This window comes from Meles meles, chromosome 5 (genome assembly GCF_922984935.1).
Source record: "Meles meles chromosome 5, mMelMel3.1 paternal haplotype, whole genome shotgun sequence".
In the NCBI taxonomy this organism is placed as follows: Eukaryota; Metazoa; Chordata; class Mammalia; order Carnivora; family Mustelidae; genus Meles; species Meles meles.
Window position 1 is genome coordinate 82,787,711 of NC_060070.1, and position 13,906 is coordinate 82,801,616.

At 38.4% G+C, this 13,906-nt stretch overlaps 1 protein-coding gene across 6 annotated transcripts in view; it reads left to right on the forward strand.

The window, feature by feature from the left end:
* FAM184A (family with sequence similarity 184 member A) overlaps nt 1–13,906 on the forward strand; it is a 116,877-nt gene that overhangs the window by 35,037 nt on the left and 67,934 nt on the right. The window lies entirely within an intron of this gene.

The window sequence follows — 13,906 nt, forward strand, 5'->3', positions numbered from 1 at the left end:
CTAATACTATGTTGAATAAAAGTGGTGAGAGTGGGCCATCCTTGTCTTGTTACTGATCTTGGAGGAAAAGTTCAGTTTTTCACCATCAGGTATGATGTTAGCTGTGGATGTCATATGTGGCCTTTATTCTGTTGAGGTATATTCCCTCTTAAGCCTGCTATGTTGAGAGGTTGTTTGTTTGTTTGTTTGTTTTGTTTTATCATGAATGGGTGTTAAATTTTGTCAAATGCTTTTTCTGCACTTATTGGGATGAATCTGTTGAGGTTTTTATCCTTCTTCAAATTAATATGATATATCATATTGATTTTGCGAATATTAAACCTCTCTTACGTCCCTGGAATAAATCCCACTTGATCATGGTGTATGATTTTTTTTTTTTAGTGTACTGTTGAATTTGGTTTGCTAATATTTTCTTGAGGATATTTGCCTCTGTGTTCATCAGAGAGATTGGCCTGTAGTTCTCTTCTTTTGTCGTGTCTGTCTGGTGTTGCTGTCAGAATAATGCAGTCTTAGAATAAATTTGGGACTTTTCTATCCTTTTTTATTTTTATTTTTTAGAATAGTTGGAGACTAGATATTAACTCTTCCATAAATGTTTGACAGAATTTACCTGTGAAGCCATCTGGTCCTGGACTTTTGCTTGTTGGCAGTTAATTACCCAAGTCAGTTTTGTTATCAGTAATTGGTCTCTTCAGATTTTCTATTTCTTCCTGATTTAGTTTTGGAAGATTGTATGTTTCTAGGGATTTATCCATTTCTTCTAGATTGCCCAATTTGTTGGCATATTTTTTTTTTACAATACTCTTTTACCATCTTTTGTATTTCTGTAGTGTCAGTTTCCTCTTTTGTATCTGATTTATTTATCTATTTATCTTTTTTTCTTGAGACTGGCCACAGGTTTATCAATTTTGTTGATCTTTTTGAAGATCTTGCTCTTGGTTTCATTAATCTTTTCAGTTGTTTTTATAGACTTTATTTCATTTATTTCTGATCTAATCCTTATTATTTCCTTCTTTCTACTAGCTTTGGGCTTTGTTTTTCTTCTTTTTCTAGCTACTTCAGGTGTAAGGTTAGGCTATTTTTTTTTTTTTTTAATTTATTTCTTGGGGTAGGCTTGTCATGTTATAAACTTCCTTCTTAGAACTGATTTTGCTACATCCCAAAGATTTTGGACCATTGTGTTTTCATTTTCCTGTGTTTCCATGTATTTTCTGGTCTCCTCTTTGATTTGCTGGTTGACCCATTGGTTCTTCAGTGGTATGTGCTTAGCCTTCATGTGTTTTTGTTCTTTACTGTTTTTTTGTTTGTTTTGTTTTGGAAATTTGATTTCTAGTTTCATACTTCTGTGGTTGGAAAAGATGCTTGATGTGATTTCAGTCTTCTTAAATTTACTGAAGCTTGTTTTGTTGCCTAACATGTCCTCTGTTCTGGAGAATATACCGTGAACACTTGAAAAGAATATGGATTCTGCTGTTTGGGAATGGAAAGTTCTATCTGTATCTGTTGGGTCCATCTGGTATAATGTATCATTCAAAGGCACTATTTCCATATTGATTTTCTGTCTAGATGATCTATCCATTGATGTAAATACCATGCCCTACTATTATTTTACTGCTGTCAATTTCTTTATATCTGTCAGTAATTGTTTTCTATTTAGGTACTCCTACTTTGGGTCCATAGACATTTACAGTTGTCATATCCTCTTTTGGATTGATACCTTTATCATTATGTAGTGCCTCTCTTTGTCTCTTGCTTATAGTCTTTATCTTTTAAAGTCCATTTTGTCTGATATAGGTATTACCACCCTGACTTTTGTGTTTTCTGTGTGTTAGGTTTTTTGTTTTTGTTTTTGTTTTTTTTTTTCCTTCCATTTTACTATCCCTTCACTTTTAGTCTGGTTTGTTTCTTCAGGTCTGAAGTCTCTTATAGGTAGCATATAGATGGGTCTTCTTCTTCTTTTTTTTTTTTTTTTCTTAAATCCATTCAGTCACTCTGTGTCTTTTGATTATAGCATTTCATTATTTCTATTTACATTTAACCTTGCTGGGTAGAGTATTCTTGGTTGCAGGGTTTTTTCCTTTTAGCGCTTTGAATATCCTATTCCTTTCTGGCCTGCAAAATTTCTGCTGAAAAATCAGGTGGTAGCCTTATGGTTCTTTTGTATGTAATTGTTATCTTTTGTTGCTTTAAAATTCTCTCTTTATCATTACAGTTTGCCTTTTTAATTATTATGTGTCTTTGAGTTGACCTCTTTGGGTTCATCTTGTTAGGGGCTGTCTGTACCTCCTGGACCTAAATATCTATTTCCTTTCCTATATTAGGGAAATTTTCAGCTGTTCTTCTTCAAATAAGTTTTTGTCTTCTTTCTTTCTTTCTTCCTTCCTTCCTTTCTTTCTTTCTTTCTTCTTGTGGGATCCCTATAAAGTAAATGTTATTATGCTTGATGCTGTCACTGAGTTGCTTCAGCCTGTTTTCATTCTTTATTATTTTTTTTGTTTTTGCTGTTCAACTTGTGTTTCCTATAGTCTGCCGTTGATTCTCTCTAGCGAATTTTTTCAGTTACTGAATTCTTCTTCTCTGACTGGTTATTTTTTATATTTACTATCTCTTTGTTGAAGTTCTGAGACCCTCCACTCTTTTCTCAAGTCACCAAGTATCTTTATGATCATTACTTGGAATTCTTTATCAGTCATATTGCTCATCTCCATTTCACTTAGCTCTTTTGCTATGATTTTGTCTCGTTCTTTTATTTGGGAAGTATTCCTCTGTCTCTTCATTTCGTCTTACTCTGTGTTTCTGTGTATTAAGGAGGTCAGCTATGTCTCCTGGTCTTGAAAGTAGTGACTTTGTGTAAAAGAGGTCTGTGGTGTCCTGTAATGCAGTACCCCGGTACAAAATCAGGTTTTCCACTGAGTGTCTCCTGTTTGGGCTGGGTGCTCCCTACTGTTGTGACTAAGCCATATTTACCTGCAGCCCAGGTGGCTGCATTGACTTGCTTTACCTCCTGTAGGCATATTGGGCAGGGTTTGGTCCCTACACAGTTGAAAGGCCTCTCTGAGGTTGCCTCGAGCTCATTGGTGGGTGAAGTTGGGGTCAGGCTCTTTATCTACAGTTAGCCTCTCTGCCATAACTAGGATATAGGATATAGGATAACAGGACTGGCAAATAGGATAACAGGACTGGCTTCCTGTGTGGGCAGCTAAAATGTTTAGCTGCTGGATCGGTAGACATGCTGGTGTGTTGGATTCCATCTTCCCCTCTCCCCTGAGTAGGAGTCACTTTAGAGTGGTACATGTCCCTGCTGGGGCTGCATGTGGGGAGTGCTGGGTAGAAGCTGTTTTGGAGGATGCCTGCTGAGGTGGGTTTACAGGGAATAGATGGAAACTGTTAGCTCTGGCTCCAGCAAGTGTCCAGCAATGGAGGCTGGGGGAGAGGAAGAGAAATGGTGTCTGTCAGCACAATTATTCTTGGAGAAATCCGAACATCCCTCCCCTCCAGTGCACATTCTGAGATTAGTAAATAAATCTTCATGTATACCATAGGTATGTGTCTCTGGTTGAGGTAATTATTATACTGCCTCATTAAAGATGGGGACTCGGTTTCCTGTTGCCCTTCAGCTCTCTTGGAGCTAAGCTCACTGATTTTTTTTCTTTTTCTCTTTTTTTTAAAGATTTTATTCATGTATTATAGAGAGGGAGAGAATAGGAGGGAGAGGGAGAGAGAATCTGAAGCAGACTGTGCTGAGCACAGATCCTGATGCAGGGCTTGATCCTACAACCATGAGATCATATTCTGTGTCAAAATCCAAAGTCAGTGCTCAACCAGCTGAGCCACCTAGGCCCCCTTAGCCTACTGAATTTTAAAACTCCCAAAGTTAAGTCTCATTGGTTTTCAAAGCCAGGTTTTATGGGGACTCATATTCCTAGTATAGGTCCCTAGTGCCTAGAGTGCTGATCCTCTCACTTCTTTATGGTATCCATCCTGCTTGTGGTTAGTTTCACAGAAGGGTTTGGTTCTGTGTCTGTGCCCCTTCTACCCTTTTCAATGTGGCTTCCTCTCTAGAATTAGTCATGGAATGTCTGTTCTGCCAATCTTCAGGTCATTTTCTGAGTTAGCTGCATATTTGTAGTTGTTACATCAGAGTGTCCATGGGAGAAGGTGAGTTCAAGATCCTGAGAATTCATAAACACTTTTTATTAACATGTCCTTATATAGTAAGTATGCTAATAATATATCAGCTTCAAAAGATGAACCATTTCCTAGAAACATTAGATTGCCTAAGTAAGCCACCTATAACTCATTGGTAATATTTGATAATTTGTGAAAATTTTACTTATACAGCAGGTCTGGGAATACTTTGGAATATAAATTATGGTATAGAGCAATGGTCTGTGTTATCGCTTCAGAACAGAGAGGATAGAAACTACATGGCAGAGTTAAATAATCCACTATTTTTGAGAAGTTTGAGGATCTCTTTTCAGCATTCTTTAACTTTGGTGCCTTAAGTCCCAAAGTAACTTTTTGGTGAGTAGCTCAATTAGAAGAACTGAGTGTTTAATGATAAAAACATATTCTTTGGGGCACCTGGGTGGCTCAGTGGGTTAAGCCTCTGCCTTCGGCTCGGGTCATGATTCCAGGGTCCTGGGATCAAGCCCCACATGGGGATTTCTGCTCAGCAGGGAACCTGCTTCCCTTCCTCTCTCTGCCTGCCTCTCTGCCTACTTGTGGTCTCTCTCTCTCAAATAAGTAAATAAAATCTTTTAAAAAAGCATATTCTTCATTTGTTTAAGATGCATAGGATCTTTTTAAAATTAATCTGAGATTGCTCCTTTATTATTTATTAAGTTCCCTTGTGCCTCATACAGTGCTTATGTGCTTGAGGGTAAATCCTTCCTTCCTCCCTCTCCTGTTCGTATGTTTTCTGTCTCTGACACTGATAAGAAAGGAAAAGTGAATAAGTTTCCAGAATTTTCAAATAAGTAAAAAATAGAGATTGAGACAGGCAGGAAAACATCTAGAGGAGAATTGATGCGAAGGATCTGCTAACGGTTGCTGAGTGTCTGAGTCTTTCTTCAGTGAGGCATGCTGGGAAGTCTGGAACTGGCCTCACTAGCTAACATTAGTGGCATCGTTTATGGCCAATGGAGAGAGCATGCTGATGGCTCCTGCACACCAGGAGGATGATTTCATCTCCCTGTTATGGAGGAGTGTGAAGCCATCAGAAAGCAGTTGTCCATCTTCTCTCTCTAACTAAAACCTCACTCTTCAGCCTTGCTCTCTTGGGAGGACATTTTCCTACTCAGAACCAACATCAGTCTTTCCACCTGTGCCAGGGAAGCTTGATCTCAGACTTTCTCCATGACTTCAGTTCCGTAGTTGACCCTTCCTGGTTCACATTTTCAAACTCTTTTTTTTTTTTTTTTTTTTTTTTTTAAGATTTTATTTATTTATTTGACAGAGAGAGATCACAAGCAGGCAGAGAGGCAGGCAGAGAGAGAGGAGGAAGCAAGCTCCCCGCCGAACAGAGTGCCCAACGCAGGGCCCGATCTCAGGACCCCTGGGATCATGACCTGAGCCGAAGGCAGAGGCTTTAACCCACTGGGCCACCCAGGTGCCCCTCAAACCCTCTTTTTAAAAAAAGCACTCTCAAAAAAAAAAAAAAAAAAAAAAAGCACTCTCCCTGGATTGTGCTGCCTCCTAGGCTATCATTCTAGTTGTCCCTAGTTGTTTCTCTTACCCACAATTTCTTGGAGTTTTTCTCTATCAGTGGATTTACTCCATTCACTTACCATTCACTCACCCACTTTGCCACTTATCTTCCAGCTCTTCTGGCACCATTCTACCAAATGTGCTCTCAAAGACCTACTTCTGAGATTTAGGTTCTGAATGCAGAGAGTTTGAGTCTTCATTTTTATTGATTTTTATGCAGCCTTTGACAAGAGCTACTGTCCATCCCTCACATTTTAGACCTTGGTCCTCCATCTAAGGGTCCTCTTCTCTCCAGCACATTACCTCTGTCTGTGGGTCCTCATCCTCCCTGCTGCCCCTGAACCCTGTCCAAGGCCTGGCCCTCAGTCTTTTTTTCACTCTTTCTCCCCTCTGGATCCTATTCAGCCCAACTGCTACAAGTACCTCTGCGGCATGAGCATGTCTACATTTCCAGCTCTGGAACCTATTTTTCTCTTCATAGAGTCATAGGCTTTTCCATCTCTGTGCCTTCTGCTCTTACTGAGCCTTTGGTCCAGTATTCTCTCTCTGTAGCTTTCCCTTTATCATTTTGACTAAATGAAGAGATCCTGGTTAAGATAAAGTAAGCATTTCATTCAGTTAGTAATGGGAAACACCTACATTACCCCTTACAAAGACTCATTTTTTATTTCTTCTCCTTTGGTGCTCGCTTCGGCAGCACATACATTATTTCTTCTCCTTTGTATAACTCACTGAAATTTTACTTTGACTAATGAAGTAAATATTTCTTTAAGGTTGGGCTCCACCAAGCTGCATGAGAACAAATACCTCGTATATGCATCCAGTTCACAGTCATGTTTACTGTGCCAAGGATAGGTCTTTTTTTTTTTTTTTTTTTTTTTGTTTATTTTCAACGTAACAGTGTTCATTGTTTTTGCACCACACCCAGTGCTCCATGCAGAACGTGCCCTCCCTATGACCCACCGCCTGTTTCCTGGGAGGTTGAGGAACCAGGGATAGGTCTTGGCACATAACAGGTGTGCAATATATTTTTGCTGTAGGAAAGAAGAAATGAAGTAGGAAATGACCATTAAAGATTTGCCAGTAAGTTATCAAATTTTAACTAGGTAATTGGATTTTTGAAAAATTTTCTGAAAATATATTTCTTTTTCATAAGTAAAATGATTAACATTCAATATTCTTTGAAGATTTTAAGAATGACCTTTGTAAATGTTTCATTTCAGTGTTTTTTTTTTTAAAGGGCTGTGCTTTTTTAAAAAAATTTTTTTAAAGGTTTGATTTATTTATTTAACAGAGATAACACAAGTAGGCAGAGAGGCAGGCAGAGAGGGAGGGGGAAGCAGGCTCCCCGCTGAGCAGGGAGGCTGATGCAGGGCTCAATCCCAGGACCCTGAGACCATGACTTGAACTGAAGGCAGAGACTTAACCCACTGAGCCAGTCAAGTACCCTCAGCGGGTGATTTTTAAGGAAAATTTCAGGATATCTGTTGGTAATTAATGAGCATTCCTTTAATTTTCTCTATTTTGATTGTTAGTTTTTTTTTAAATGAAAGCATTTTGAGTATTGATTGTTATTTTAGCACAATTAATGTTAATATTCTAAAAGTGTTTAATGTTTTCTGACTGTAATAGTAACATGCATTCATTATTGAAGGTTCAGAAATACTGAATACGCCAGTTAAAATTTGGCTTATTTCTTTATCTACCTTTAATATGTATCTGCACATAACATACACACTCACATTTTTCCCTCTATGAGATTGGATCTCATTGATACAGCATTGCATATTTGTGGTCTTTTACAGGCTTTTGCTTATATTATGAAGTATTCTTCTAAATGAGATGTGCGTTTTAATGACTTTATGATATTACATCGTTTTTTGTTTTTTTTTTTTTCCCCCTTTTATTAATTTTTTCAGCGTAACAGTATTCATTCTTTTTGCACAACACCCAGTGCTCCATGCAAAACGTGCCCTCCCCATCACCCACCACCTGTTCCCCCAACCTCCCACCCCTGACCCTTCAAAACCCTCAGGTTGTTTTTCAGAGTCCATAGTCTCTTATGGTTCGCCTCCCCTCCCCAATGTCCATAGCCCGCTCCCCCTCTCCCAATCCCACCTCCCCCCAGCAACCCCCAGTTTGTTTTGTGAGATTAAGAGTCATTTATGGTTTGTCTCCCTCCCAATCCCATCTTGTTTCATTTATTCTTCTCCTATCCCCCTCCCCCCCCATGTTGCTTCTCCATGTCCTCATATCAGGGAGATCATATGATAGTTGTCTTTCTCCGATTGACTTATTTCACTAAGCATGATACGCTCTAGTTCCATCCACGTCGTCGCAAATGGCAAGATTTCATTTCTTTTGATGGCTGCATAGTATTCCATTGTGTATATATACCACATCTTCTTGATCCATTCATCTGTTGATGGACATCTAGGTTCTTTCCATAGTCTGGCTATTGTAGACATTGCTGCTATAAACATTCGGGTACACGTGCCCCTTCGGATCACTATGTTTGTATCTTTAGGGTAAATACCCAGTAGTGCAATTGCTGGGTCATAGGGTAGTTCTATTTTCAACATTTTGAGGAACCTCCATGCTGTTTTCCAGAGTGGTTGGACCAGCTTGCATTCCCACCAACAGTGGAGGAGGGTTCCCCTTTCTCCACATCCTCTCCAGCATCTGTCATTTCCTGACTTGTTAATTTTAGCCATTCTGACTGGTGTGAGGTGATATCTCATTGTGGTTTTGATTTGTATTTCCCTGATGCCGAGTGACGTGGAGCACTTTTTCATGTGTCTGTTGGCCATCTGGATGTCTTCTTTGCAGAAATGTCTGTTCATGTCCTCTGCCCATTTCTTGATTGGATTGTTTGTTCTTTGGATGTTGAGTTTGCTAAGTTCCTTATAGATTTTGGATACTAGCCCTTTATCTGATATGTCGTTTGCAAATATCTTCTCCCATTCTGTCAGCTGTCTTTTGGTTTTGTTAACTGTTTCCTTTGCTGTGCAAAAGCTTTTGATCTTGATGAAATCCCAATAGTTCATTTTTGCCCTTGCTTCCCTTGCCTTTGCCGTTGTTCCTAGGAAGATGTTGCTGCGGCTGAGGTCGAAGAGGTTGCTGCCTGCGTTCTCCTCAAGGATTTTGATGGATTCCTTTCTCACATTGAGGTCCTTCATCCATTTGGAGTCTATTTTCGTGTGTGGTGTAAGGAAGTGGTCCAATTTCATTTTTCTGCATGTGGCTGTCCAATTTTCCCAGCACCATTTATTGAAGAGGCTGTCTTTTTTCCATTGGACATTCTTTCCTGCTTTGTCGAAGATTAGTTGACCATAGAGTTGAGGGTCGATTTCTGGGCTCTCTATTCTGTTCCACTGGTCTATGTGTCTGTTTTTGTGCCAGTACCATGCTGTCTTGATGATGACAGCTTTGTAATAGAGCTTGAAGTCCGGAATTGTGATGCCACCAACTTTGGCTTTGTTCTTCAATATTCCTTTGGCTATTCGAGGTCTTTTCTGGTTCCATATAAATTTGAGGATTATTTGTTCCATTTCTTTGAAAAAAATGGATGGTATTTTGATAGGGATTGCATTAAATGTGTAGATTGCTTTAGGTAGCATAGACATTTTCACAATATTTATTCTTCCAATCCAGGAGCATGGAACATTTTTCCATTTTTTTGTGTCTTCCTCAATTTCTTTCATGAGTACTTTATAATTTTCTGTGTATAGATTCTTAGTCTCTTTGGTTAGGTTTATTCCTAGGTATCTTATAGTTTTGGGTACAATTGTGAATGGGATTGACTCCTTAATTTCTCTTTCTTCAGTCTTGTTGTTGGTGTACAGAAATGCAACTGATTTCTGTGCATTGATTTTATATCCTGACACTTTACTGAATTCCTGTACAAGTTCTAGCAGTTTTGGAGTGGAGTCTTTTGGGTTTTCCACATATAGTATCATATCATCTGCGAAGAGTGATAGTTTGACTTCTTCTTTACCAATTTGGATGCCTTTAATTTCTTTTTGTTGTCTGATTGCTGAGGCTAGGACTTCTAATACTATGTTGAATAGCAGTGGTGATAATGGACATCCCTGCCGTGTTCCTGACCTTAATGGAAAAGCTTTCAGTATTTATTCAATGACTCTGTTACTTTAATGGTATTATAACTGTTGATATAATAGCTTAACATATTTTAAGCTAATATACACATACTCATCAATAAAAATATTTTATTACTAATGAGTTAGATTTTAGTGAGAACATATTTATATATTGCAATGTATTAGTTCAGTCTGCCATGACAGAACTATAGACCTTCCCACTGTATCTTCACATGGCTGAAAGAGAGAGGATGCAAGCTCTCCCCTATCCCTTATATAGGCACTTATCCCATCACGAGGACACCACCCTCATGATCTTGTCTAAACTTAATTATATCTCAAAGGTCCTATCTCCAAATACTGTCATATTGGACATTAGGGCTTCAGTAGATGAATTTTGTTTGGGGAGGGAGATGGACACAATTTGGTCCATAGCAGACAACAGTGAGAACTATTTCAGAAACTATTTGTTGTTCCCTAAGTAACATTTAAAAAACTAGGACATAGAATTATTTTCAGTGTATCCATGGGTAAGATTATCTGAAAATCTTCATAGAAAAAGTAAAAATTCTAACTATTTCTTATTCATCATGGAATATATAGTTAAATTGTGCATTATTGGCATAAAATGGAAGTGTGAAATTACATGAAATTGCTGAGATGATTGTATTGTCCTGTTCTCTGAATGTTCATAGTTCCAGAAAAACTGCAAGTGGCTCTTAATGTCTTTTAAAGTAGTTTATGAGAAGAGACATTAGAGAGTTTCCTTTTCCTGTGTGGAAAATAATAGCCAATTTTATGGATGACTATTATCACTTACCAAAGTTTCTTTTAAGATTAAGATTAGTCTCATTCTGTCCATAAGTGATACAACGAATAAAAGAGGCTTACCATCTTATAGTGCTTTATATTTTTTGAAAAACCTTTGTATAACATCATTTTTTAAATGTTGGTGATAGATTGATCTCATAACAATGTCACTAGAATTGAATAAATATGATCTCTATTTAATATTGAGAAACTTGAAGCTTGGAGAAAGAAAGTTATCTTACCTAGGGTCAAAAATATGATTTGGATCAATTCTGTTACTTCAAGTCATATCCACTATGTGTCCAAAGAATCTATTTTTTTGGTCTGAGAAATGGTAATTAGAGAAAGATACTTTAAGATGGTTACCTTTGTAATTACGTAGAAAAGTGAGCAGTTAGAGGATACATCTTGTTAATGTCAATTCAAAAATTCATATTAGCATCCTTATTTAAAAATTATATCATTAAATAGTGGTATATTTTAAATGGTCATTTAAAAGCACTATTGAGGCACATGGGTGGTTCAGTCAGTTAAGTGTCTGCCTTTGACTCAGGTCATGATCCCAGGGATCGAGTCCTGTCTTGGGCTTCCAGCTCAGCAGCGAGTCTGCTTCTCCTTCTCCCTGTCTTGTCTTCTTTCTCTCCCGCTCTCTCTCAAATAAATAAAATCCTTTTGAAAAATAAAAGCACTGTTAATTTGTTATTATGCTTGGCATCCTGTTATTGTTCCTTATTAAGTTTTTAGAAACTTTATTTTAACATTGTTGTCCTGCAGGATACCATTATATAGTCAGAAGGATGTATGACCAGTAGAATATTATATTTCTTTTATATAATATAGTTTCAGAATCAAATAATTGGTTTTCTTAACATGTGAGTTGTTGCGGTTGGAACCGTGGACTCTTTGATACTAAACAAAGCCACTGCAAATTTAGTTATTTTTTATTTTTGGCTGCCAGTTTGGGCTGATAAGATGGCTTGGCATGTGTATATCAGAAAAGGAGTCAGTAGTAAGGTCTCTTTCACAATTTCTCAACTTTGCTGTTGTAGTGGGAAAGCAATTGTAGGCTCTCCATATGCAAAGGGACATAGCTGTGCTCCAGTAAAACAATTTACAAAGACAGGTAACAGCCATATTGGGCCTACAGATTCCAATTTGCTGACCCTTGGATTGGAATATCAAGTGAAATACAGCTCTTCACCATAATATTTCCCTATTATTTGTCAGCTGTTTTATTACTTCTATTCTTTTTAACTTAATACTTTCATTTTGCATGCTACTGTGCTTTTATATTGTCAGCTACTTTTTTAGGCTTTCTAACATCCATACATAGCTTTCCAACATTGTTGTCAAGACCCCCAAATGTCACCAATTGAACATTTACTGAGTTTCAGGAATGAGTGGTGGTAAGGAAATGGAGGTACTGGGTTTAAAGAAAAGATAGACTCCCATGGATTTGGGTGGTCTTGGAACTTATGAAAGGACATAGAACTTGAGCTAACCCTTCAAAGACCACAGGGAAATTAAGTATTAGAAAAAAGAGAAGAATATTTAGAGGCACCTGGGTGGTCAGTCAGTTAAGCCTCTGCCTTCAGCTCAGATCATGATCGCATGGTCCTGGGATCAAGCCCTACATTGGGCTCCCTGATCAGTGGGGAACCTGCTACTCCCTCTTCCTCCTTCCCTGCTCATGCTATCACACACACACTCTTTCTCTCTCTCTCTCCCTTTCTTTAAATAAATAAATTTTTTAAAAAAAGGTAAAAAGAGAAGAGTATTATTTTTTTTTTTTTAGAAGAGTTTATTTATTCATTTGACAGAGCACACAAGCAGGGAGGAGTGGCAGTCTGAGGGAGAGGGAGAAGTAGGCTCCCTGGTGAGCAAGGAGCCTGATGTGGGGCTTGATCCCAGGACCCTGGGATCGTGACCTGAGCCGAAGGCAAACACTTAACTGACTGAACCACCAGGTGCCCCCTAAAGAAGAGTATTTAAGTCAATTATTGACAAAGGGAAGCTCCCATTTCCCATACTGTTTCATCCCTAGTTATATGGAGTCTCACCACAGAGTGGTCCTTTTCAAGATCATTTCCTGGGTTAAAATGATGAAAAGTGTGACTTTTATATATATATATATATTAAGTTATGTTAGTCACCATACAGTACATCGTTAGTTTTTGATGTAGTGTTCCAGGTTTCATTGTCTAGGTATTCTTTCTCTTTGCATGATCTCTCATCCTTCCACCTGCTTCATGTGATAGATAAGGGAAGCACACAGACTGCCCTGGGAAGGTCTTAGAGCTGTGCTCTACACCACTCTGGCAAATGGACTTCTCTCCATCTGGATGGTGTGTTTTTCCTTAGTGCCTCCTTTAGCCTTTTCTGGGCATCTACATGCCAGGCAGATATGACCCTGAGGGAGGGTTGTAGGAGACCACCAACTTTCCTGGATTTTAAGCTACCTTTAAGTTTAAATGTATAAATGAAAAGTCTTCCGTGGGGATCTTTGTTAGCTCATTAGGGACATAACCTGGGATTTGGAATTAGAAGTATTTAAAAAAAGGAAGAGAGAGAGAAACTATAAATTAGCATTTAATTCCGTTCTGTTGCATATATTTTCCTTTTGGAGTTTAGCTAGCAGGAGAAGTAGCTGGCAGGAATAATGGGGTCTTGCAATCTCTCAATATTTTTGCCTCTGTTCTGATTACAGTCTCACAAAATAGAGCAGACCAAGTGAGTATATGGGTAAGGGATTGATTCTGGAAGACAGGGCCCTATGTGGAGAGAGCAAAGCCCCTGGAGTGGGGGTAAGTCTCCAATGTGTCTTCTCCTTGCATAAATATAGCTATAGGCCAGGCAGGTGACCACCTAGATTTAGCAGTATGTTCTAGCCTTAGTAAGGTATCTGAAGAGCCAGGAAGTGTGTCTCCATAGCCTCAGGCTATATAAACAAGTTCTCTACAAAAATGGCAGTGCTTTTGCATCTTCATTACAGTTTCTGGCTCTTGGTGCTAGGATTCATTTTTAAAGCCAGAATAAGATCTCGTTAAATGAGCAAAGCTCTAGGACACTGATTTTTAGCTTCTGGATGGTCTGATTGTGTAGTGTTCATTTCTTTTTACTTCAGAAGAAAGTGGGTGCATCTCAGTGTTAAGTATTAGTCATGAATATTATACTATTTGACCACAATGGTATGATGGAGGGTATCAAAGAACATGCAAGAATGAGAGCATTACTATAAAGGAACTGTGTTGTCATTTGGAATTAAGGTTGGGGAAATCTTAATGGAA